This window comes from Talpa europaea (assembly GCF_964194135.1).
Source record: "Talpa europaea genome assembly, chromosome: 14".
NCBI lineage: Eukaryota > Metazoa > Chordata > Mammalia > Eulipotyphla > Talpidae > Talpa > Talpa europaea.
The window spans coordinates 87,619,440-87,647,348 of NC_140082.1; positions in this window are offsets into that span (position 1 = coordinate 87,619,440).

The following is a 27,909-nucleotide window of genomic DNA, read 5'->3' on the forward strand; positions in this document are numbered from 1 at the left end:
TGTCCAAATTCTCACTTTGAAAAGGAAAAGAAATCATCATTCATTTGTACCTTGACTATCAAGGAAGTCTTAAAACTAGGGAATGTGAGTCTGACATTTATTTTTCCAAAAATACATTGGCTATTCTATTCTAGGTAGTTTGTAATTCCATATAAATTTAAGTAGTTGGTTGTACAAGAAACCTAAACAAATTCTGAATGGGGATTTTCCCAAATTTATAAATCAATTTGGAAAAGAACATTATCTTAAAATCAGTTCTTCCAATTTATGAGTATGGTTTCTCTATTTTTGTTTGAATCATCTTCATTTTCCTTCAGTAATGCTTGATGTACAATTTTCTGTGTAGGAATCTTACAAATTTACTGAAAAGTTATTTCTACTTATTTTGTTTTATTCTATTGAACTTGAAATGGAAACACATCTTTTATTCATCTTTTTAGTTATTTGCTGCTAGTGCATAAAAATTAAGTTTTATATTATGCTTGTTTCCTTAACTCTGTTAAAATCACTTCTTACTTCTAGTAACTTTTTGCAGATCCCTTAGGATTTTCAAAACACTTGACTGTATGTTTACCTGGTACTATTCTTTGTGCCTTATGTTTCTTTCTCTTGCCTTATTGCAATAGCTAGGAGCTTCAGGAAAATGTTGAAAAAAGTAACAAAATTGAACATCCTTGTCTTGTTCCTGCTCTTCTTTGGAAAGGCATCTGATAACTAACCACTAATCATGACGGTTTTTCGTAAATGCCCTTTGTCAAATTAGGGCAGTCCCTTTTATTCCTACATTTGTAACAGTTACTATGAGAAAAGTTAAATTTTCTTAAAGAATTTTCCTAAATTTTTGAGATGATTTTCTGCTTTTTAGATTCATATAATAAATTATATGATTTTTTAATTAAAAAAACCTATGCCTGGGATATAGTCCTTTCCTTATATTTATACCTTATGTATTCTTTAAGGTTTGATTTGCTCATATTTTCTTCAGAAGTTTTGCACATATGTCCATGAAGGGTATTGGTCTTCAATTTTTTTTCTTATAAAGTCCTTGTCTGATTTTGGTATTAGGGGCTCTCCATCAAATGATTTGGGAAATGTTCTATCATCTTCTCTTGATGTCTTGTTAAAGGTTTGAGGAAGATTTGAGAAAGGCTTGAGAAACTTTCTCAAACCTTTATATATATATTTCTTTATATATACATTTGCTGCAATGCATAAATGCAGTTACTTAGCTTGTATTTTGGATAATTATTATTAAAAATTCCTTTTCAATAATAGTTGTTGAGTTAGTCAGATTTTTTGCTAATGCTTGCATTGGTTTGGTAATTTTAGTTTTTCAAGAATTTATCATTTTCACCATAATTTCATTTATTGATATAAATCAATTCCCGGAATACCTGCACAATTTGTAGTGGTATCCTATCTTTCACTGCTGATAATGGTATTTTTTTCTATTTCTCTCTAGGGTTCTACCAATTTTATTAAACTTTACAAAGAAATAACTTGTGTCATCATCAGTTTTTTCTATCATCTGTGTCCTATCTTATTTCTGCTTATCTTTTTAATTTCCTAATTTCTTTGGATTTGATTTGCTTATTATTTTCACAATTCCCTAAATGGGAGTGAGAACATTTATTTTAAAAATTGACTTTCTATGTATAACCATTTAAAACAATAAACTTGCTTCTCATCTTTGCTTTATCTGCATCCCTCTTACATGTATCTTATTTTCACTTTCATTTATTGAATGATTTTCAATTATTTCAATTTTTGAATGATTATTTTTTGAATAATTATTGAATGATTTTCAATTATTGAATGATTTTCAGATACTGTACTGATTTCAAAATTATTTTCCTTTGATTAGAGGACATGCTCTGTATTATTTCAATATTTTGAAATTTACTGAGACATTTTATTTTCAGCATATGATTTACTTAGTTCTTATTCCGTGCATGTTTGAAAATGAAAGTTGCATTCTCCTTTAGCAGGTAATTGTAATACATGTGGCAATGTGTTTCTCATGGTTGATAATACCAGCTATTCTACATATAGCTTGCCTGATTCTCTTCTTCTATCAGTTGCTGAATTGTGTTAAACATCTCCAACTATAATGACAGACACATCTACCTCTCCCTTCATTTGTGTCTATTTGACTTTCACGTGTTTTGAAATTCATTTGTTATGGGCATACATATTTGTAATTGCTATATCTTCTATCATGAATTGATCTCTTTTTCATGGGCCCTCTTTATTTCTAAACTTGTGATTAAGCCCACTTTTTCTGATACTCACATAGCTATGATGTGCTTACTGTTTGCATGGTATATCTATTTTTAATCTTTTTACTTTCACCCTTGAATTAAAATAAAACTTTTAGCTTTAGTTTACCACTACAATCCAGCATGCAGTTGAATTTTGTTTTTTATACATTTTGACAAATTATGTCTTTTAATTGGAGAGTTTACTTCAATTATGTTTATGGTAATTATTAAAATATTTAGGCTTAAATCTACCTTTTTGTAATTTGCTTCCGATTACTGTTTTTCTTATTGATCTATATTTTCTCATTTCCTGATTTATTTGGGGTTAAATGTATTTTTATAGTTTTTATTTAGTGTTTCACTTTAATTTCACTAATGTTTCCTTTTAACTATACCTTTTTGGGCATTTTTTTTTACTGATTACTTGGCATTATAATATACATCTCATCATGATCTATCCAGAGTTAAGGTATCACAACACATAGCTGGATGCTTTCCAGTGCCTTCAAGTAGTTTGGGAATTTTTTTTTATATTTTATCCATAATTTATCATTGTTACTGAGAAAAATGTTGTCTCACACAAGCTACTCTTGTCATTACTACTGAAAATCCTACAATATGCTTTTATGAAGTATTTTCTACTAAAATGAGCTGGCGGGCCTCCCCTGGTGGCCTGGGCAGTTGAGCGCCACGCTGTGAAGCTGTCCGCAACCTCTGCAGTGCAGGTTCAATCCCGGCCTGCTGGCGAGGGTCCCACATGGCACAGCAGACCTCTCCTGTCACGCCTGCTGCTCCCCTCAGCAGTGTATTTCGTCAGTCTGCCTGTTCTGTTCTCCACTCTGTTTCTGATGAATCCTCTCACCCTCCCGCGCATCTAGCCTGTACCCCGGTTCTTGTATAAATAAATAAATCTTTAAAAAATAAAAAATGAAAAAAAGAGCTGGCATTCATTTAGTTGGAAATTCTGCAACTAAAATCTGTAGTTAACATTAGTACTGATTGATAACTAAGATTAATATAAAAGTTATCAAGTTACATCAGGTATTTATTTCTTAAAAATTTCATTCTGATAGGTATTACCCTTTGCAAAATTGTTTAGATAGACCTTCTAAATGTCATTTATTTTTAATATTTTGAAGGTGTGTGAATATTTGTACTTTCATGGCAGTTTATCCTTTTTTGTACCAGAATAGTCGAGTTGACTTTAAAACACTGACACAATATTATTATAATGGTGGTTGCATCAGTTAGAATTCTTGGGCATAAGTCACAGAAAATGAGCTTGAATTCACACTGAAAATACACACACACACACACACACACGTGTGTGTGTATATATATATATATATATATATAGTCAGCTCTCAGAATCCAAAATAAAATTCTCTCTGGCTATTGCCTTCATTTTCTCACCACCTAGGACAGTTGACTACCGATACACATTTCTTTTATATATTAAAAATTCAAGAGAGAGAGATTCTCATTTTCAGGTACAGCCACAAAAGCCCTGTGGATAGATCTGATTAGCCTCTTAGCTCACCCTAATGTCACTCACTAGCAAACAGACAGATAAGTTCAAATAAAACCACCTCAGTCATACACCTGGAAGAAGTGACTCTTACCATGAGATACAAAAGGCTAGATAAATCTCTAAACTTTTCCTTCAGATATGATTTATAAAAGTTGACTAAAAGTGGGAAGAAAGAACTTGGAGTATAGAAAATATATTTTGAAAATTAAGTCATTTTTCTATTAAACACACTATTGTTTCATATGTAACAGAGTTGTGCTGTCTATGCCTGAAAGTCTTTTTAATGCAGAAAACCTGTCTGAAGAAATACAAAATGAAAAAACATAGATTTTGGGCCTCCCTGGTGGCACAAGGGGTTAAGCACAGCACTGTGAAGCTATCTGCAGCCTCTGCAGCACAAGTTCGATCCCCAGCCAGGGAGTAACACACATGACGCAGCAGACCACTCCTGTCTCCCCTGCTGCTCCCCTCAGCAGTGTATTTCATCAGTCTGCCTGTTCTGTTCCCTGCTCTGTCTCCGGTGAATCCTCTTACCCCCCACACCTCTGGCCTGTACTCCAGTTCTTGTATGCATGAATAAATAAATCTTTTAAAAAAAAAATCTGGACTTTGGAGACACAGACCCAGGGTCAAGTCAGCTGAGCTGGTGGGCCCTAATTATTAACTGTATGAATGTGAGCATTTAGGTAATCTGTATCTCTCCATTTCTTTCATCTCTGAAGATGTCTAATCAGAAACTGACTTAGTAGCTTTGTTGTGGGGAATAAATAAAAGGAGATAAATAAAACAATATAGGTGCTTTAAAATACAGCTATTTTAATTCACTGAGAATCTGAGCCTTGTTTCCTTGTACTAACAATTTTCTTCCTGAGACTTTAAAAAAAAATCAATATGTTCGATTTATTTGTTCTCCAGCAAGAACATAGAATGAGAACCAAAAAATAAATAAATAAATAAATCTCATTCTGGCTCTTTTGCAATTGCAAAACTAGGACAAATGCAATAAAATAGAGATTCCAATAAACACCAAAAAGGGCTTTGATAGCAATTATATCACATTATTTTTTAAGCATTTAATGGTGGCGTTTCCCATAATTCTGCTCCCCTCCTCCACCACCTTCCCCGTGTCCTACTCTTCTTTGCTTTCCCTCTTGCTCCTTCCACTTCTACTCAACGCATCTAGAACTGAGGCTTGAGATATCTGCCCCAGTACTTGGGAAGGCTGCCACAGAACTCTCCTTCCCAGGTCTGGAAACAAAATGCTTACATAATTTAGCCTACATTTAAGAGAAAAACTCAATTATATCTTATGAAGCAGAAAAATGTCTTTATTTACTACACTAGAAGAAATTAAGTTGAAATGAAGATAATACAAACAGACAAACACATTGTTCGTCTTGACCAGAGTGAACACTCCAGTCCTATTAGAAAGGAACATGCTCATGTTAGTATATATTTTTCTAGGACATGCAGTAGATAATATAAAATAGAGGCAAATGAATGAGACTATTCATTGAATCAAGGCCCATTGATCTTTAAACGACTAGATTTGTGAATCATAAATCTTACCGAGAAAACTGGGCCTCCTCCAAAAACAGTGATTAATATTTAATGTATTCATTGGTCCTTCTGCTTTCCTTGCTCTACATCTTCCTAATGTGGCACACAGCCTTGAGCCATCTGGCTTCTCCAGCCCTGCATCATTTTGACCCCCTGTAGGTCACCACATAGCCCTCTCTGGAGTCTCAACTGATTCCTCCAGAAAGAGGGCACCCCAGAGCCCTGTGGCCAACGTGGGCATGTGTGAGCCAGCGTGTTCACCTGTCTGTACAGGACTCTGTGGTGAGCAACATGAGAGCAGCCCCTTTTATGTAATTGTTTTTTAAAGGTTAGTGTGATAATAAACATACTTGGGCATATTCAAAGTGCACGGCCTGACAGATGTTTACGCACACATGAAACTGCCACTAAAATCAAAATAACACATTTAGTGACCACAAAATTTCCTCCCATTTCTAGTCTCTCCCTCCTCTCTCAATCTCAGGCAACCACTAATGTGCTCTCACTACAGATCAGCCTGCATTTTCTAGAACGTCATATGAATGGAATCATACAAAATGAGCCCTTTCTTTGCCCTTTGTCACTCACCATAATTATCTGGGGATTCACTCACATCACTGGTGTCACCAGTCTGTTCCCCCTGTACTGCTGTGCACTCTTTCATTCTAAGGTTATGTCATAGTCCATTGGTCTGTTCACTGGTGATGGGTGCTGTGCTTTTTAAATACAACCCCCCTATGAATACTCCATGCAAGACCTTGTAGACAAATGCCTTCAGTTCCCTTCAGTAATACCTATTAGGTCAGATGGTAGAACCATATCTAACTTTTCAATTATTTTCCAAATTGCTCGTACCATTTTACACATCTATTAGAAATGTATCAGAGGTTTAGGTTTTTATTATTAATAGTTGGGGTGTTCAATTCTTAGTCATCTATTATTAGATATTGTAACAGCTCTGTTGTAGTATCTTATTGTGGTTTTAATCAGCATTTCCCTAATGACTAATGATGTGTTGAAATTCTTTATAAGTCTTTTGGTGAACATGTGTATGCCCTTCTCTTGAAATGATGGATGTACCCTGTCTGTGTTAGAAGACCCTGCCAGTAGTTTTCCCAAGTGGTTGTGCCATATTACACGCCCATCGACAGTTCGTATTATCTGCTTTTACATTTCACCATTCCTTTGGGTATATGGTAGTACTCCACTGTGGGAGAAAATGACCTCTCTATCACATATGTATTGATCATTAGTGCCTGTTCAAAACTTTTGCTCATGATTTCATTGGGTTGTCATTTTGTTTCACTTGCAGTTCTTAATACATCCAGGATTTGATTCTTGTGTAAGATACATGCATTGCAAACATCCTCCCATTTGAATTGCTTCTTTATCCTTCTATAGTGCTTGTGATGAAGAGATGTACTTGATCTTGTTACAGTTCAATTTCCCAATTTTTTTTTCTTTAGTTGGTGCTTTTCAAGTACTATTTAAGAAATCTTTGCCTACTCTCATTTTATTAAGGTATTTTATGCTTGTCTAGAAAAAATTTACATTTACCATTCACATGGAGAAGTCTGGAGTTCCTCTCAAATTGATTTGCTTCATTCTCCTTTATTATTTTCTGTATTAATATGAAAAATCAACATGTCCAATTTTTCCTTTTGCCCAGGTCCCTACATGGCTCAAAATGGCACTCTCTTTATTCAAAGTTGTGATATTTTGTTCAGTATGTGTTTTTAACTAATTGTAATTTGTTTAAATACTTCATTAAAATATTATTTATCTTGACTGCTAAGTTTAAATTTGGTGCCCAGAACAGGTTCCTTATTCCCCCCACTCTAGTTCCTAGCTCACTTTAATGCTGAAGCACAGGGCTCTTCCTGACAACAGGTGCTTCTCCACACCCTTCAGAATGGCTCCATGGATTCTCTGCAGAACCCTCAGGCCCTCAGGAGACCAGAGATCTCAGTCCCCTCCTTTAAGCAACAGAAATGCTCTGATTGCCCGAATGTGAATCCTATTATGATCTGCCTTGAGAGGGCTCTATTTCCACTGCTGCAAGGAAGAACCACTGTGTGGCAATCTAAGTGATTTACCCTTTCACAGCCATCCAGGTGTTATTCTAGTTCTTTGCTCTACAGACCAGAAAAGAAGAATAGAAGATCTTAAAGAGATAACTGCATTTGCATATTCATTGCAGCATTATTCACAATAACCAAGATACAGAAACAACCTAAATGTCCTGCACAGATGGGTGGATAAAGGAAATGTGGTCTTTACATACAACGGCATGGCATTCAACCTTAAAACAAACAAGGCAGCCCTACCACTTGTGATTGTGATGGTAGAATGTAGACCAGGACATGGGTGGACCTGAAAGATACTGTGCTAAGTAAAAGAAGCCAGACACAGAATGACAAATATTATAGGCTCTCACTTATTTGTTTATTCTAAAATAGTCAAATGCAAAGAAACAGAAAGCAGAATGGTAGTTGCCAGGAGGTGTGGGGAGGGGAAGTTGAGAAGGTCATGATAAAAGGGGCCAAAGTTTCAACTGCACAAGTAGGATCTAGTAATCTGCTACTGGGCAGCCCAGCACCTGGGGCTGACAACAGTGCACTGTACTTAGGCCTGCTAAGAGGGCTCATCCTGTGCTCAGTTCTCCTGCACAACAACAGCAGAAACGGGGAATAGGAAGAAGCTCTGAGAGGAGATGGGCATGTTTATGGCCTTGGTGGTGGTGGTTTCACAAGGGTACAGTTATCCCCAAATGCATCACCTTGTATACATTAAATATGGACAACTTTTTATGCCAACCATATGTCCATAAGGTGGGTTTTTTGAAAAATAATTTGAAAACACCCCAGTGCCCACTGACAGAAAACAGAATAGAGAAGATGTGGTCTATTCACACCAGGGGGTACTACTCAGCCACAAGAAAGAAAAAAGGTCATTACCAGCAAGATGGAAGGCATCTGAGGAAATTATATGTAGTAACCCGGTCAGAATGGCAGAGACAGATATGGACATTTACATGGTAAATGATTTAACAAAGGAAGACACAAAAATCTGCAGGCACTAATACATGAAGCCAGGTTTCGATGTCAAGGTTGAGGGGGGAGGGTCAAAGGATGAAAGGAATGCTGATGGGAAAAAAATCATGGGTTTAAAAACAATAAAACAAAGAAGTTGTGCATTATATTACCGTTCTACTGAAATTCTTTGCATCCTGGAGGAGTCAAAGGAATTACAGTGTGACTTTTCCCACTCGGCTCCAACCTGAGTGCTGAGACAGTTTTCCTGATAGTTACCCTGATCAAGAAGCAGCAAACATCCTATTACATTTTCTCACTCAAGAATCTACCATTTTCTCTGGGTTTCTCGTCTATGAAGTAAGCTCAGCAGACTGTGACTCTGGCAGCTCCTCTCCACTCAAAGCCCCCACACTGTGAGTCCCCAGCATGCCAGAGGCTCTGCAGTCTACGTACATGTTCTTAGGTCTCCTGTGATGGCTTGTGCTCTGTTTGATTCTTTAAAACTAGTATCAGCTACACTGCCTTCCTTTTGCTGGTGTGTTTACTATGTGTGCCACAAGAAAGACTCTAAGAACTGCTTCTAGACTTCCCGCCTTCGGGTGAGCTTGGAGTGCTATGGCCAGAGTGATAAGCCAAAGAGAATCATGAAGATAAACTCCCAGTTTTTGATTTGCAGCTTCAGCAGCTTAGCCAGTGTTGCTGTCCGGCAATGCTGGCAAGAGCTCCCAAGTCCACCTCCGGAGACACCCCTCCCTTGGTCAAAGTCAGGCCGGGGTCTTCTCTTCCAGCCCCCTGCGGGCTGCTGCTTGGTCCTAAGAGCTGCCCAGCCACTTCACAAAAATCTTTCAAGGGAAAGCAAATTAAAGAAGCTGATTTTTAAACCAACCTTACAAATTAGCCACAGTGCAGATGCCACAACGGACATGCGCGTGTAAAAGATAGGCCTGGCGGGAAGGAGCATGTTTTCCCCATCCTTAGGTTTCTTTGGAGACAAAATAGCAACTAAAACCTTTGGCAATATTCAATTCCAAATATTATCTGCCAAGAAGTTCAAGCTAGAAAGGCTAGGACAGACGGTTGTACCCGAAAATCCTTCCGTGTGGTTTTCCTTTTACCAACACATGTCCTCACCCATCAATGGGCAGAAACCACACTATGGGCAATTTTTTGTAATTTGTGTCTTTTAAAACCTCACCAAAAGGAAGGAAAGGAGCAAAGATGAAAAAAAGTAGGGTTGTAGTCAACAAAACAATAAAAAATCAAAACCAGTCCCTTTCTGCTTCTGCCTTTCTCTCATTTCAAAGAAAAAATAAAAATAGTTCAGGGAATCCTGGAGCATGTCTGGCTTGAGCTCAAACACAATGCACAACCTCCCACCCCCCAACCTTGGTGGCTCTCTTAATTAGGCTTTGTATGGCTTCTTAGCTAGGCCAGTATCTCTGCTGTGTGTCCACCTGTATTTATATCAAGAAAGTCACTCCTAGTGGGGAAATGACAGCCCCACCCCTTTCTAGCAATTTTCTAATTCCTCTGATTACCTTCTAGATTCCAATGAACTCTCTCTAATTACTCCATAATTATTTTAACCCTTTCTCCCAGGATTGTGAGTCGGCTCATGAGAACTAGATCAGACAATTCTTGCAATAATTAGTGCTATGTACTCAAAATTACCCTTCTTCTCTGAGCGGCCCAATTTTCCTCAGAATAATCTGTCATTCTCGCCCCGATACAATTTCTTTTCCAGGAGTACCTAGTATCTACTATTTGGTCTTCCAAACATATCCAGGACAGTCTGAATCTTGGGTAAACACAGCAAACATAGGCTCCCAAATCAGTACTCCTGGTACACAACTATCTCCCATAGTTTCTGGAATTTGCTATTTTATAAGGAAGAAATATCGCCTAAATCTTGGCTCAGAGTTTTCATATTTTCTATATAGAGAGTGATAGCACCTTCTACATACCAGCTACTGGGCAAGAAATGGAGATACAGTGCTGAGCAAAGCAATAAACCACACCTTCACTCAACCAACTACAGTCCATTAGAGGGGAAAAGCCAGACTTACCAACTATTAACTGTGACAGTGTAATAAAAGATATATATAAACTTAAGTTCTAGGTACAGTGGTAGCTCTAAGCCTGAAGATCCAGTCTGCTTAGGGGTAGAGAATCAGGAGAATTGTGAAGAAGCTTCAAGAGTGGTTGGAAGAATCACTACACTAGGTGATCAAAAGACATGGGTGGAGTCAGTGGCAGGTGCAGAAACAAGAAGGCAAAGCCCAACCAATCTTGCTTGGGCGCAGAGTTGCCATTCAGGACAGGGCAGAGGGCATGAGGAATGCGGAAGATCAAAGCAGAGAGGCCGGCAGAGGGCGATCTCCGGGGGCAGGGTGGGGTCTCCCATGCTATACCCCCAGCTGACCACTCTCAGCAAAGGAGAACCACTGAAGTATTTGGAGCAGGGAAGACACGGCTGTGGCAGCCGGGTGAAGGAAGGAGTCCCTGGCAGGCAAGAGTATGGCAGACAAGTTGGGTTATTACCAGGTCACTTATGTCAATGTGCGGAAGAAACAAGCCTTTTGGCCCGTGTGCTAATCCCGACAGCTTGCCTTCCAGTACAACACCCCATTGCTTTGGGGTCCACACCGGGTCTGCCTTTAAAAAGCCTTTCCTTGGTTATGTGGTGACAAGAATGAAACAGACTCAGAGAGAAGGTTTTTCCAGGTCCCTGCACCGATGGCCAGTTAGGACGGGCCTCTCCTTGCAATAGGAAAGCCGATCTTGGAAATACTCACATTATACCATTTATGGTCTACATCTTTGCCATCATCATTGTATTTTTCTCTCCCTGTTGACCTCAGCCTACAGAAAAAGGAAAGAAAACACCAGATGGTGCTGCTATGCACATGGCTGTGTCCCAGGGAAGGTTCCAGAGCTCCCTTCCAGCCTTTCTGGAGGTATCTGGAACCCACGCTCCCGGGCATTCTCAGCACTGCCTGCCAGCCCAGCAGGTTGTAGCTGAAATGCACTACTCTTATTGAAAATCCTTCCACGTGCTATAAATTCCACCAACTTTCAACAAGCTACTGAAAAAATCAGAGCGTAAAAAGTGGTCTGGTATAGCTATGGTGTTGGACTACATACAGGTGCTCTGGTGGTGGGAAAGCTACAGGGACCACACCTGAGCAGAGAAATGCTATACTGTCAATGCTATACTATAAACCAGTATGTAAAACATTGGTACGTCATTTTTTAAAAAATTAAATAAGTGATCCAACATATAGAGTGGCTGTCAACGCTCATCAGCCTTCTGAGATTCCAGTTGATTTCCATGGGAAACATGAAATCTCAGAGCTGGATTTCTAGCTTAGAAACCCAGTCCGCTGAATCTAAAACATGACTGTGTTTTAGAATCAATGCTTAAAAAATAAAATAGGCATCCTTGCCTCTAGCTCCAGGTGCTCTGTTTCAACAGCACAACAGTGGAGTATGATGTGCAGACAAGTCGGGCACCGCTGGCCACCTCACAGTGTTGGAATTCTCCCTCGATTTTACCCCTCCCGATGCACTGGCCAGCACCTGCCGAGACACTCCCAGAAACAAGGACCTCACCTCCTGCCTCCATGATCCCCTTCCTACTTAAACACCTGAAACCATTTTAAGTGCTTTCTTAGGTAACCAGAGTATTCAGAGTATTCACCCCTTTCTGACCCTGGGTGAAGAGGACATTATCAAGGGCACCCAGGAAAATCTGCCCAGCAGCCTTGCCCCTGGGCACCACCAGGTAACTCCACACACTATCTGGCACAGTCTGATTTATGAGTAATCTTACAGCCCTCTTCCCTAGAAGAAACAGGTGCAGAACTGGAGTGAAAATGAAAATAGTTCTTTCACTGATGATTCAGGCAAGCACCGAAACAACAGAGACAGGAGCTGATGACTTGGTCTGAATCATTTATCATCTGTACTTTGGAAAAGCACAGAAGGGCTTACTTACAGTTGGGGGTCTTTGTTGGTTGCACACATAGAACAAGCTCTAGCTTCTCAACCCCCTTCTTCTTGGTGGCCCTCTTGTCTTCCTCCTACAGTCATTCCCCAAGTCTCCCTATGGGGTGTCACCAGCCCGTTCCTCTTTGAAACTTAAGCCCCCAGACTTAAGAAAGAAATCCCGCCCTTGTCAGATTCCCCCCTGCAGGACTTTGCAAGCCCTCAGTGAGTAGGGAAGACTCAGGGCTGGAGAAAGGGAGAGAGAAGGTGGGAATCCTATTCCATTTCATTCTCTGCTCCACGAGGGTACTAACCAGTGCCTAAAGGAATTCCCTAAATTCCTTTAGGAATTTAGCATCTGTCACCTTAGCAACCTTTCATTTTCCTCCTAAAACAACGACAGTGTAAGTTTCCTGTTACAAGATTTTGACCGAACTCCTGGTAAATTATAACACGGTGGGAATTATTGAAACAAGGAGCATCTTAGCATCTCTTCTACATCTGTTTACAACAGGCACCACACTGACTGAGTTCCTCAGGCTACAGGGATACACAGCACCATTCCCAAAGGTATTTTTCCTGATCCTCAAGTTATTCTCCTGCTAAAAAGCATGGTATCAGCTCACTCCCACCTACGTTACCTTGAAATTCTCTCCCGGTGTCTGCCCTTGGTTTAGTCAACAGATCAACAGGCACCATTCGTCACAGAGATACAAATAATTTATCAAAGGCTTGTACCCTTGAGGAAATAGTGCTTCCAGCATCCAGACTCTGCTTTGGTACAATCACCATTCTCACACAGAATACAAAGCCAAATAAACAATTGCTTTTGATGCAATAGTATTTCACACTTTACTTTTCCCTAAATAGCACTCAGCTTCATCCTTAGATCCATATATTTTTAAACTTTTTCCAACACACCAACAGCTTCTTGACAATAAGAATACTCTGTTTTTCAAAATAGTATGCCCTGTGTTACAGAGAACCATCACATGAGGAGACAGGGAATATTTACTGCAATAGCGTGGATGAAAGCAAGCATAAATATGGATGGGTGGATGGGTGGCAGAGTGGGAGGTGGCGAATGGATGGATGGGTGGATGGATGGATGGATGGATGGATGGATAGATGGATGGATAGATGGACTCCATGAGTCCAATGTGGCTCTAGCAGTACAAGTACAGCACATATTTATTCTGCAGGTATGAAATTATAATTTCCCAATTAGGATTAGAGGTTAAGACTAGGCCCTAAATCTTACTTTAGGAGATGTGATTGCCTTGTTCTGTTGATTTTTGCTATTGCCCAAGTCAAGAAAAAGCAGATCCTGCTTATAAACATAATTATACCAGATGGGAAACTGATTAAAACAGGCCAGCTGACAATATCTGTTCATCTTAATTAGGGCATAGCTTGAAGATGACTGCCTGAAATTCAATCTGATCACAACCAGAAGCAATGGAAATCACCAAATGTACTGTTTCCTCCCTAAGAACATGAGACTAGGATGACTGTAATTTCTTTTAAAAAATATTTCAGAGGAAAATTGATCTTGTTAGGGCATCCTTTAAGGGAGGTCCAAATTATAGGAGATAAATATGGAAAATGACAAAATAAATCAAAAGTAGATGATAAACAAAGAAGCCACAGTCCACCCTTTACTTCTAAAGGCTTAGGGAAAAAAATTTAAAGGGAAATGAGAGCCCAGATAACTATTACGTTTTATTTCTTCCCCCAGGGTGCCAAAATCTATAATTTTCTAAAATAAACAGTGTATTTTCCAACTCAGTCCTCAACAAACTCTGCTACTTATTAACTGGGAGTGACCTAGAGCAGAACAATTAATCACTTTAAAATTCAATCTCCCAACATACAAAAAAGAACAAAAATATAACCTACCTATCTGTCCTAGTTGATAAGAAAACAAAAACAAAATGTGCATGTTACAGAGGTAAGCAAACCATCAATGCTATGCGCTCTTTAAGCATCTACACATAGTAAATTCTTTCACCTGGCTGGGTGCTACCCCACTGGGAAGCTCTGCAGCACCTGGAGGTTAATGCACCTCCCCAGCTCTCACGGTTAGCAAGCAGAAGATCTGTGATGGAAAAGACTCGCCCCAGAGCTCTCAGCTATACTGCCTTACAGAGTGCTTTTTAAGAAGTATTTGTTGAATGGGCAGATGCGAGAGAGACATGGGAGAGAAAGAGGAGGTTATGGACAGCCTCATTGCGGTAATTCCCTACTTTTTCTGATTCAGATTCATTAACAAGCCTTCTAGTTATAATTTGACTATCTCTGTAGATCATCCTATGAGAGAAAAATTTAAATAACTGAGTCCTTTCATATTCCACCGGAAGTAAGAGTGCTCATGATCAATTAACAAATTAGGTTAATGTTTATTCATAAGTCTCTAATCCCAGTAATGCCAGTCACTCCCTAACAGTTCACATCATTTGACTGACAAGCAACCTTACATACCTACATGGTCAGACTGTGGCCACAAGGAATCTACCTAGGAAGTGCCAACTTGTGGCCCCCCGTGGAGACTGCCAGTCAGCCCCAGGCAGGAAAGAGACCCTAAGAGTAAACATGGCTTCTTTGCACTCCCTCTAGGGCCTAGATTTCCTAACCTTGGTTGTGATGGATACTAGCCCTGTGTGATTCTCTATGAATATATATATAGTCAGTTGGGGCACATTAAAACATCAATAAGGATTTTGAAATTCTGCCTTTATTAAAAATTTAGTCATGTACAATTTAATGTTTCCCAATCTTGGCAATGAAATCCTTTTTCCACATCACTCTTATCAATGCCTTCTGGAGTATTAATTCCACTGGCCTATTCAGCAAGCAAATAAACATTAATTGTATACATACCACATACAAGGGACTGTCCCAGGTTCTGGGGAAGTCTAAAAGATGAATCTGGCAGGGAGAGGGGACTTAAAATTTTGAATGCCCAATGTTTGTAAGGTCCTTTGATCTTATTGCCTGTGATCTTCACCCAAAAAGTCTCTGAAGGAGACATTATTAGCCTCATTTTACCATGAAGAGACTGAGATTCACAAATGTCAAGACCTTTGCTCAGTGTCACTCAGCTACTAGCTGGTATGGCTTAGGTGTGAAGGCCTACCTGTCTCACCACGGATTGTATACTCTAATAGTCTTATAACATGAATCCTATGTAACTTACAACATTGTACAGAACAGGCATGTGTGTAGCTGTATGATACATGACCAGAAGATCCAGGGCCAGAGAAAGGACCAGGATGTGAGCTATTGGGCATTCACAGGAACTTCACATTGTCTTCATCTAGGGAGATTCAAGAAAGGTTTTACTTCTGGGGACCTTCCCAGTGGCACAGCAGGTAGAGCGCCGCGCTGTGAAGCTGTGCACAGCCTCTGCAGTGCGGGTTCAATTCCCAGCTGGCCAGGGCCATACCCACATGGAGCGGCAGACCTCTCCTGTCTCGCCCGCTACTCCCCTCAGCAGTGTATTTCTTCAGTCTGCCTGTTCTACTCCCCACTCTGTCTCTAGTGAATACTCTCACCCTCCTGTGCCTGACTGTACCCCAGTTCTTTTATAAATAAATCTTGAAGAAAAAAAAAAAGAAAAGAAAGAAAGGTTTTACTTCTGATGAGGCATTTGAGCAAAGCCTGGATGGGAAGCAGCCAACCTATATAATGGGAATAGGGAAGCAAATTTATAAAATCTTGACCTGTATAAAGAGAATCCTCAGTAACCTGTATAAGGGTAAGTGTCTGCCTCTGTATTAGGTCATTGAACCATTGGAATACCTAATATGTGCAAGACAGAACAAACACACTAAGGTAGAAAGGGAGTCAAGTCCCTGACTTCAAAGCAGTTTGCTCTGTAGTGGGGCAATGGGGCAACCTTCCCTGGATAGGACCCCAGGTGACAGGAGAGTGCGGGAAAGCAGAGGACTTCAGGTTGGGTTTTTTGTTGTTGTTGTTGTTTTTGGGAGAAGGTCCAGGGCCAGAGAAAAGAACAGGATGTGAGCTATTGGGCATTCAAGGTTGTTTTTTTGCAAATGATGAAGCACTTCCCAGAGAGGGAGAATTTAGGCTAAAGATGGATTTGAAGACGTGGTAGCAAGAAGAAAGGCATGCCGAGCAAAAACATTCCACAGAAAAATGTGAGAGAGTCAAAGGCAAAGAGAAAGATGAAACTGCCAGGACTTGAAAGAGACGCCTCCAAGGCCAGGGCACAAAGGAGACAGGCACTTGACTCCGGGCGCTAACCAGACAACTTTGCCTTTATCTGTGCTGTATTTTGCATCTTTTGTGTGTGGTATTTTGTTTTAGTTAAAAGGATTGCTTTACTCACCAAACAACTCAAAGCTGGAGTAGACAGGAGGCAGATGTAATGGTAGACAATATTGGGGGAAAAGAACTTAATCAATTGTTCAATGGCCTTAAACTCCATGCCATGGCTTCTAGAATGACCTAGCAGGTAAAGAGTAGTAGTCGTATTCTGATAAGGATGTAAACTAGACAAAAGTTGGGGATGCTACAGAGTAGTCTGAGTCCTGAGTCAGAGAATCACTCTCCCATACTAATTTCTGCTTATCACATGCATGAATGAATATGGCAACAAACATCAGAATGAAGCAGGCCAGAGTGTCCTTCCTGACCTCCCTTTATCAGATAACAGGCTCTTAAGATAAAGTCACTTCTCAGCCACTGCGCCAGTGAAGAAACAGAGGGCCGATGCTGCAAGCCAGGAAAATTCTGTACAGAGAATGTATCCCACTACCTGCCCCTACTTTTCTTTTATTCCTTGGGTTGAATTAGAGAAATAATACCTTTAAAAATAAAATATAATAAATATAGTATGTAAATAAAATACACAACTAAGTTGAACTACTTCTCTGAGAGTAAGGTATGAACTCACATTAACAGAAACTTTTTGTTATCTTTGTAGTATCCTCATTCCCTAATTCAGGGCAGTTTGATAATTATTGGAAAGGCACTAGCAATGGAAAACTCCAATGACATTTGGCTCTAGACACACTTTAAGAATCACTACCAACTACTCCAGCAAACTGCCCGAAGAAGAAAGTTGCCATAAAAGAGGACGAGAAGGGAGGGAAGCGCAGAACCCTGCTCCCCTCCCCCGCCCACAAAGTCGGCACTCTCCGACCGGCAGAAAGGAGGGAAACAACAAACCAAAACGGCCAACAAGAAAAACGGACGCAGCAAGTGGGACTGTGAGTGGAAAGGAACTATTGCAGCCACCACACCCCGTGAACGGGAGAGGCGAACCCTGCAGGATCCGCCGCGAAGGTGAGCTCCAGGCGCCATTAAAGAGAGCCACGCCCCCCAGGAGGAGACCAGCACCAGCACACAGCCCCGGCCGCCCGGTAAGGTTGCGTGCGGAAAGCGGCGCGGATCCGGACCGGATCGCAGCTGCCCAGGTCCCCGCGCCTGCGACCTACGCTTGCGGGGAGACGGCGGAGGCCCTCCCTGAGTGAGCAGGAACAAGGCGCCCAGGCAGGGGAGCGGGATTCAAAAGGCGCCATTCCCGCGCCACTGATCTGGGCTACAGCCCGCGTCCTGGAACTGAGGGCTTTGGAACTGAGACCCGGGGCACGAAATTAGGGGGAGACTGCGGAGGCCCTCCCTGAGTGAGCAGGAACAAGGCGCCCAGGCAGGGGAGCGGGATTCAAAAGGCGCCATTCCCGCGCCACTGATCTGGGCTACAGCCCGCGTCCTGGAACTGAGGGCTTTGGAACTGAGACCCGGGGCACGAAATTAGGGGGAGACTGCGGAGGCCCTCCCTGAGTGAGCAGGAACAAGGCGCCCAGGCAAGGGAGCTGGATTCAAAAGGCGCCATTCCCGCGCCACTGATCTGGGCTACAGCCTGCGTCCTGGAACTGAGGGCTTTGGAACTGAGACCCGGGGCACGAAATTAGGGGAAGACTGCGGAGGCCCTCCCTGAGTGAGCAGGAACAAGGCGCCCAGGCAAGGGAGCTGGACTCAAAAGGCGCCATTCCCGCGCCACTGATCTGGGCTACAGCCTGCGTCCTGGAACTGAGGGCTTTGGAACTGAGACCCGGGGCACGAAATTAGGGGGAGACGGCGGAGGCCCTCCCTGAGTGAGCAGGAACAAGGCGCCCAGGCAGGGGAGCAGGATTCAAAAGGCGCCATTCCCGCGCCACTGATCTGGGCTACAGCCCGCGTCCTGGAACTGAGGGCTTTGGAACTGAGACCCGGGGCACGAAATTAGGGGGAGACTGCGGAGGCCCTCCCTGAGTGAGCAGGAACAAGGCGCCCAGGCAAGGGAGCTGGATTCAAAAGGCGCCATTCCCGCGCCACTGATCTGGGCTACAGCCTGCGTCCTGGAACTGAGGGCTTTGGAACTGAGACCCGGGGCACGAAATTAGGGGAAGACTGCGGAGGCCCTCCCTGAGTGAGCAGGAACAAGGCGCCCAGGCAAGGGAGCTGGACTCAAAAGGCGCCATTCCCGCGCCACTGATCTGGGCTACAGCCCGCATCCTGGAACTGAGGGCTTTGGAACTGAGACCCGGGCACGAAATTAGGGGGAGACGGCGGAGGCCCATCCTGAGTGAGCAGGAACAAGGCGCCCAGGCAGGGGAGCAGGATTCAAAAGGCGCCATTCCCGCCCCACTGATCTGGGCTACAGCCCGCGTCCTGGAACTGAGGGCTTTGGAACAGAGACCCGGGGCACGAAATTAGGGGCGTAGGTTCCCCACGACGGTGGGGCACAAGGCAGACACAGCACCCCAAAGCCGTTGAGGTGTACCCTACCATCCCCGCTCTGCTCCCTGTCCCACGGGGTGGAAAATCAGCTCCCCAAGGGCTCTAGGAGAGATCTCTGGCACCACCTAGCGACTTGAAGCCAGCAGAGGCTCCTGAAGGAGCTAGTGGCCAGCTGGGGAGTTTGCCCACACCGGGCCCCCTCCGAACAAGTAGTCTGAGCCCACAGGGAGAGCGAGCACCCACAGCCGGGGCAGACCAGGTGCGCAGAAGAGTGTGCCTGAGACCAGACACGCAGGGAGTGTGTCCCACATCACCATTTTAGAACAGGGACATTTCTTCAGTAAAGACTACCTGCAGAAGGCTTCCTCAGGAGCCAGAGGTGAGCGGGGGAAGTTCGCCCACGCCAGACCCCCTCTGGCCTGCAGTCCAAGCCCAGAGGGGAGCAGGAACCCACCGCCGGGGCAGACCAGGCGCACAGGGGAGTGTGTCCCTACATCGGCATTTTAGAACAGGGACCTTTCTCCAGTAAAGACTGCTTGAAACTGACAGATGACTCCTGGAAGAACCAGAGGGGAACAGAGAAGCCCACCCAAGATGCCGGCCAGTCCCAACTACACAGTGTCCCAACGCATACGGCAAATTAGAAAACAGACAGTAGGGAAGAGAAGAACCACACGCAACCTAGCAACCCTCCAGAGAAAAAGCACACCACAAAAAGAAAGCCAGCCCCCAGATTGCAAAGACAATAACTTGGAAGAATTTCTGAGCCTTCCAGAAAGAGAATTTAAAATTGCCGTGATTAAAAAACTAACAGAAGTCATAAAGGAAAACAATGATAAGGGAAAAATAATCAACGATCAGAAGAATGCAATTGAGTCCCTAGAGAGGGAAAACAATGGTCAGAAGAAAGAAATTGAGTCCCTAAAGAGGGAAGTAAAAGAAATGCAGGAGATCAAAGAATTAATGGAAGAACTAAAGAATTCTGGGAAAAGCAATGAAAGCAGAATAGATGAAATGGAAGAACGAATAAGTAATCTTGAAGACATAGAAATAAAAAGAACCAAAACAGAAAAGGAAAGAGAAGTACGAAGGAAAAAGAACGAAGAAAGACTTCGGGAACTATCTGACTCCATGAGGAAAGGAAATATAAGAGTTATAGGAATACCAGAAGGAGAGGAGAGAGATGTAGGAACAGAGAAAATATTCAAAGAGATAATTGAAGAGAACTTCCCAAATGTGAAGAAGGAGCTGAAAATTGATATACAAGAAGCAAGAAGAACACCAAACTTCCACGACGAAAGGAAAAATACAGCAAGACACATAATAGTAAAGCTCCCAAGAATCCAGGACAAGGAAAAAATAATGAAGCTGGCAAGAGGGAAGAAACAGATAACATTCAAAGGAAAACCAATCAGGCTGACATCAGACTTCTCCGAAGAAACACTACGGGCAAGGAGAGAGTGGAGGGACATAGTCAACAGACTCCAAGAAAACAGATGCCAACCAAGAATACTCTATCCCGCAAAGCTCTCCTTCCTCTTTGAAGAAAGAATATGGACCTTCCCAGACAAACAGAAACTCCGGAATTTCATTGCAACTAAACCCCCACTCCAAAAAATACTACAAGGAGTCCTAAAGCCAGAACCTCAGAGGGACGAATAACAATGAAAGAAGGCCAAAAAAAAAAGTTATTAAAAGAATAAATAAATAAAATCAAAGGAAAGACAAACACAATGGCAAATACAGATGTTAACATATCAATAATAACTCTGAATGTAAATGGACTAAACTCTTCAATAAAAAGACACAGAGTTGCAGCCTGGATTAAGAAACAAAACCCAACCTTTTGCTGTCTCCAGGAAACACATTTAGCTACAAAAGATAAAAATAGGCTCAAAGTTAAAGGATGGAAAACAATCCTACAAGCAAATGGACCAAAAAAGAAAGCAGGAACAGCTATACTTATATCAGATAAAACAGATTTCAAACTCAAAAAGATAAAAAGAGACCCCAAGGGCCACTACATTATGATCAAGGGGACAATACTTCAAGAAGAAATAACACTCATTAACATATACTCACCAAACGAAGGAGCACCAAAATATATCAGACAACTGTTGTCCTCTCTGAAAACAGACATCAGAGAAAACACATACGTAGTGGGAGACTTCAACACACCACTATCAACAATGGATAGATCAACAAGACAAAAAATAAGTAAAGAAACTAAAGCTCTAAATAAGGACCTAGAGCAATTGGGCTTAACAGACATCTATAGAACACTAAACCCCAAAAAAACGGAGTACACATTTTTCTCAAGCGCACACGGATCATTCTCCAGGATCGATCACATACTGGGGCACAAGACAAACATCAACAGATACACCAAGATTGAAATCATATCAACCATCTTTTCTGACCATGAAGGCATCAAACTAGAAATAAACCATAAAAAGAAGGCAAGGAACTTTCCTACCTCATGGAGATTAAAAAACACACTACTGGAAGACCATTGGACTAATGAGGAGATCAAAGAAGAAATTAAAAAATTTTTTGAATTGAACGACAAGGAGGACACCAATATCCTAAATGTATGGGATGCAGCAAAAGCAGTAATAAGAGGAAAATATATAGCAATAGAAGCTCACATCAAGAAACAAGAAAGAACGCAAAGAAACAACCTAATCTCGAAGCTCAAAGATCTAGAAAAAGAACAACAAAAAAACCCCAAAACCAGTAGAAGAAAAGAAATTATAAAAACCAAAGCAGAAATAAATGAAATTGAAACTAAAAAAACAATCCAAAAGATCAATGAAACCAAGAGCTGGTTCTTTGAAAAAATCAATAAAATAGACAAACCCCTAGCCAGGCTCACAAAGGAAAAAAGGGAGAAAGCACAAATAAACAGGATCATCAATGAAAGAGGAGAAATCACAACGGACACAGCAGAAATCAAAAGAATAATCAGTAACTACTATGAACAGTTATATGGAAACAAGTTCAACAATCTAGAGGAGATGGACAAATTCCTACAACTCTACAATCACCCAAAGCTAGATAAAGAAGAAATAGAACACCTAAACAGACCAATTACAATTAGCGAAATTGAAATGGTAATAAAAAACCTCCCCAAAAACAAAAGCCCAGGACCTGATGGATTTACAAATGAATTCTACCAAACATTCAGAGACAAATTAGTGCCTATCCTTCACAAACTCTTCCAAAAAATTGAGAAGGAAGGGACAATACCAAACACGTTTTATGAAGCCAACATTACACTAATACCAAAACCGAACAAGGACAACACAAAAAAGGAAAACTACAGGCCAATCTCCCTAATGAACACTGATGCAAAAATCCTCAATAAAATTTTAGCTATCAGAATCCAACAATGTATCCATAAGATAATTCACCACGACCAAGTTGGATTCATTCCAGGGGCACAAGGATGGTTTAACATCCGAAAATCAATCAACGTTATCCAACACATCAACAAAAAGAAATATAAAAACCATATGATAATATCAATAGATGCTGAGAAAGCTTTCGACAAAGTGCAACACCCATTCATGATAAAAGCCCTTGAAATTCTTGGGATACAAGGAACATACCTCAACATCATAAAGGCCATCTATGACAAGCCAACAGCCAGTATCATTCTCAATGGTGAAAAGCTGAAAGCAATTCCATTAAGATCTGGAACAAGACAAGGATGTCCACTCTCACCATTGCTTTTCAATATAATACTGGAAGTCCTAGCCAGGGCAATAAGACAAGAGAAAGACATCCAAGGAATCCAAATAGGAAAAGAAGAAGTCAAACTATCACTATTTGCAGACGATATGATATTATATATAGAGAACCCCAAAAACTCCACAGAAAAGCTAATTCAACTCATCAATCAGTTCAGTAAAGTGGCAGGATACAAAAGCAACACGCAAAAGTCAGTAGCCTTCCTATACACAAACAATAAATCTGAAGAAGAAGAAATCAAAAAGACCATCCCTTTTGTTATTGAAACAAAAAAAATCAAATATTTGGGAATAAATCTAACAAAAGAGGTAAAGGACCTATACAAAGAAAACTATAAAACACTGTTAAAAGAAATAGAAGAAGACACAAAGAAATGGAGAGACATCCCCTGCTCATGGATTGGAAGAATAAACATTATTAAAATGGCCATCCTTCCAAAAGCAATATACAGATTCAATGCTATTCCAATCAAAATTTCAATGTCATTCTTCAAAGAAATAGAACAATTATTGATGAAATTCATATGGAATCACAAAAAACCCCGAATAGCCAAAGCTCTCCTGAAAAAAAAAGAAGGGAATGGAGGCATCAGACTCCCAGACTTCAAACTATACTACAAAGCCATAATCATCAAAACTGCATGGTATTGGAACAAGAACAGACATACAGACCAATGGAATCGAATAGAAAATCCAGAAGTAAACCCACAGATTTATGGTCAACTAATCTTTGACAAAGGAGCAAAGAATATGCATTGGAGCAAAGAAAGTTTGTTCAATAAATGGTGCTGGGAAAACTGGGTCGCTACATGCAAAAGAATGAAGCTTGACCACCACCTCACACCATACACAAAAATCAACTCAAAATGGATTAAAGAACTAGACATAAGACCTGAAACCATAAAATATATAGAAGGAAATATAGGCGAAACACTACGTGATTTGCACATCAAAGACATCTTTACAGACACATCACCCAAAGCAGTGATAGTGAAGGCAAAGATAAACAGCTGGGACTACATCAAATTAAAGAGCTTTTGCACAGCAAAAGAGACAATAACAAAAACAAAGAGAAACCCCACCAACTGGGAGAACATTTTTGCACCCAACACTAATGATAAAGGACTGATCACAAAAATCTGCAAAGAGCTGATGAGACTCAACAACAACAAAGAAAATAATCCAGTCAAAAAATGGGCAGAAGAGCTTAAAAGAAACTTCTCTGAAGAGGAAATGCAAATGGCCAACAGGCATATGAAAAAATGTTCAACATCACTTGTCATCAGGGAAATGCAAATCAAAACTACCATGAGATACCATCTTACACCAGTGAGAATGGCACATATTAAAAAAACTAGCAACAACAAATGTTGGCGAGGGTGTGGAGAAAAAGGAACTCTTCTGCACTGTTGGTGGGAGTGCAAACTGGTCCAACCACTGTGGAAAGCTGTGTGGAGATTTCTGGACCTACTAAACATAGAGCTTCCATATGATCCAGCAATTCCACTCCTAGGTATTTACCCAAAGGACACAGAAACATCAATTCCAAAGAACACCTGCACCCCTATGTTTATAGCAGCACTGTTTACAATAGCTAAGCTTTGGAAACAGCCCAAATGCCCAAAAATAGATGACTGGATCAAGAAGATGTGGTACATATATACCATGGAATATTACTCAGCATTCAAAAAAGATAAACACATGCAATTTGCAGCAACATGGATGGCGCTGGAAGGGATCATGCTCAGCGAAATAAGCCAAAAAGAAAAAGAAAAATACCGGATGGTCTCACTCATAGCAGGAATCTAGAAAACTTAAATAAGGGACCAGGAAAATGAATAACTATAAGATAGTGAAAATCAAAATCAACAAAAAACTATGAACCAGAGACACTTTTAGGGGGGCGGGAGGGGAGGGATTGGGGTCAGAATGGGGGGGCTGCAATTGTATGGGGAATATAACAATAAAATTTATTTAAAAAAAAAAAAAAAAAAAAAAAAAAAAAGAATCACTACCAAATAACTGAGATATTGCATATAAATTGCCCTCTCCATTTCAAACTGGCTCTCTGGGGCATGAGAAAATGCCATAATGAGCAGCAGCAGCAGACCCAGCAGGGTTCCAGAATGCTGAGATCTCACTCCCTGGTGCCAGCGCCAATGTTCATAAACTCCCCGATAGGGAAAATGTCTTCTCTCCCTTGAAAATTCACATTCAAAGCTTAATAAAGAACCAGAATCAGAGGACAAGTTAACCAGTTCTCAGGACTAAGAAGTATTCTCAAATAAACAAGTTAAATTAACTCAAACATGAATTTTCAAATGAAGTAGCAAATAAGATAAACTCAGCAGTGGGGGCTGTCATCCCGCACAGAGGGACAGCGCGGGGTAGATGGCTGCACCACTTCATCCAGCTCTATAGGTGTCTGGATCTTTGCCTGTGATCCACACGACCTCTCAGGCTCTCTCGCCTGAGAGGTCCTGTTGGAGTCTACAAGTAGGAGACACTCGCAAGAGTTCAAGGGTAGGAAGATGAGCCAGGTCTTCTGCATTTACTCCAACAGAATGGCAGTTGTGGACACTGCCAGGTGTTTTCATCTGGATTATCTCAGAATCTGGCATCGGGAACCCCTCCAGACCTAGCCGCTACAGCGCATGTGGATTCAGAACTGGTTTCTAGAACCTTCAGCAGCCCAACTCCAGTAAAAGGGTTAATGCAACCCTCTTCTCAGAGAATCTCCTCTTTCTACTCCTCTATTGATGCCTGAGTTTCCTCATTTCTAAAATGGGGCTAATATCTTTGAAAGAAGAAATTTGGACTATTAGAAATCTTATGCACTATTTTTTTAAAGAGTGACTCAGGGTATAACTCAAAGTAAGTTATACTCATTTTGTAAAGTGTAAAGAAATCCATCAAGTTCTCATTTCTAGTATTATGAATTTAATAGTGCTTTTAATATTAAAAAAAATCCATTGCCTGCTGTGCATCTAGCATGTATGATACCTACTTTCTATGGGTTTTTTTGAGGGTCCGCAACAAACATCTAGCAGTGTGTAGCTTGTACGATATGCTAATACATGGCAGCTGTGATCATTTGCACTGTAGACATCCTGACAACAATCATATTTTCTTAATACAACCTGTACTTTCTAATGCCATTGCACTAGAAATACAATAGCTCAGGTTATATACTCATTTGCACCTCCTTAAAGACGAGGGCAATGATCTTGGGATGCCTCTAGTACAGACTGCACAGAGGATAGAAACTTAAATCGCTCTTGTTTCATCTGAATTTGTTTCAAGCTGTAAACTGGAAAGCTGACACTCTTCCTAACCAAATATACTAGATAGCCCACTTAATCCTAGAGGGAAATAAACTAACATTTATTGTTGCCTATTATATCAGCCAGCTTGTTACCTTTTTCTAGAGTGTCTCATTTAGTCTTGCTAAACTAGCTAGTTAAAAGATAATTTATTTTATTAATTGGATGAACACAACAAGGAAAATGGATACTGTCTGTCTTAATTAACAGGCAAGTATGTGTTATATTAGGAAAAGACTCATTCATGTAACAAAAATTTATTGCACGCTTGTTGAGTGCCAAGAACTGTATTAGAAACTAAGTAAGTGGATTAAAATAAAGAGAAAATGGCACTGACCACTGGCCACTGCCTCAGCAGTGGTTGCCAAGGGCTCAGGGGGCCTCAGCAAGTGGGGCAGCCTCATCCAGAAAAGACTGAGAGTTAAGTTCCTGGAGGGGGGTGGGGTTTGTCCCAGGTCAATGACTGACATGAGGGTAAAAAGCACCCCCACCTTAAGGCAGGGCAATTCTGTGGGACTGGTCACACTCCAGAACCCCCCAGAGGGTAAGAGAGGTTAGGTCCTAGTGCAGACACAACTCTTGGCTTAGCTTCTTTCTCCCCCAGCTGCCCTCCCTTCACAGGGGTTCTTCTGAGAGCACCCCTCAACAACTCTCAACAAAAATCCCCATTCCAGGCCCTGCTTCTGTGGAGCATTGCTCTAGCCGGCCCCCAAGGAGCTTCACCTGGTAGAGAAACACACAAACAATAAAGCATAACATCACATAAACACCCCAGACATCTGCAGGCGCACAGATACACAGAGCGTGGCCGAATCGTGCTGATCCTCACTCCCAGGGTATTTGGGTGAAAGCAAGAATCCATCCCGAACCCAAGTACAGTCAGGCACGTGCCCTCGAGCAGGGCCAGCAAACTTCCTCTTAATGAGCCAGGCGGCAAATGCGGCAGGCTTTTCTGGCCAAGGGAGGAAACTGGGTATGTAACAGAGGTGTTTGTACTCCGGTGTAAACGTAATCACAGGCACATTACAAGATTTTGCCTAGCACAATGCTTTTCAGACATTAATGTACATGGTAATTACTGGAGTTTTTGTCAAAACACAAAATCTGATTCAGCAGGTGCGGGGTGGTGCCTGAGAATCTGCATTCCCAACTAGTTTCCAAGCCAGGCTGCTGCTGCTGGCCCATGGGCCACACTTGGAGTGACAAGGTTCTGGAGAGACAAGCGTGATAAGAGAAGAAATCATATAATCGGGTTGATTTTGCAGCTCTGGGAGCAGAGGAAGAAATGAAGAGGACTCCAGGCGCAGGTGAGAGGGAGTGCCAGGTGATATCAGGGACAGATGTTTGCTGTCAACCCACTGCAAATTGCTGCTCTATGCCGCCTCAGAGGCCATGCTTTCACAACCAAGAGCATACACTGTCAAAAACCAGCTGGAAGTCACTGCTGCAGAAAGTCCTGATTGGTCAGTTGTGGCAGGAGAGCCAAGGGCTGGTGGAAACGGAGAGACCAAGGGCTGGCCACAGCACAGCCTTGAAAGCCAGGCAGATCAATAGCCAGGGACTTAAATTCCAGCTGAACCTTCCCCCCCCCCCTAATTTTATGGATTTGTAAATCATTTACACAACGATATAATTTGGGGATTACAACTTCACACCTTTTACCAACTCTTTGGTCTGGTATGTGTCATCTAAATACTCTGAACCTAAGATTTT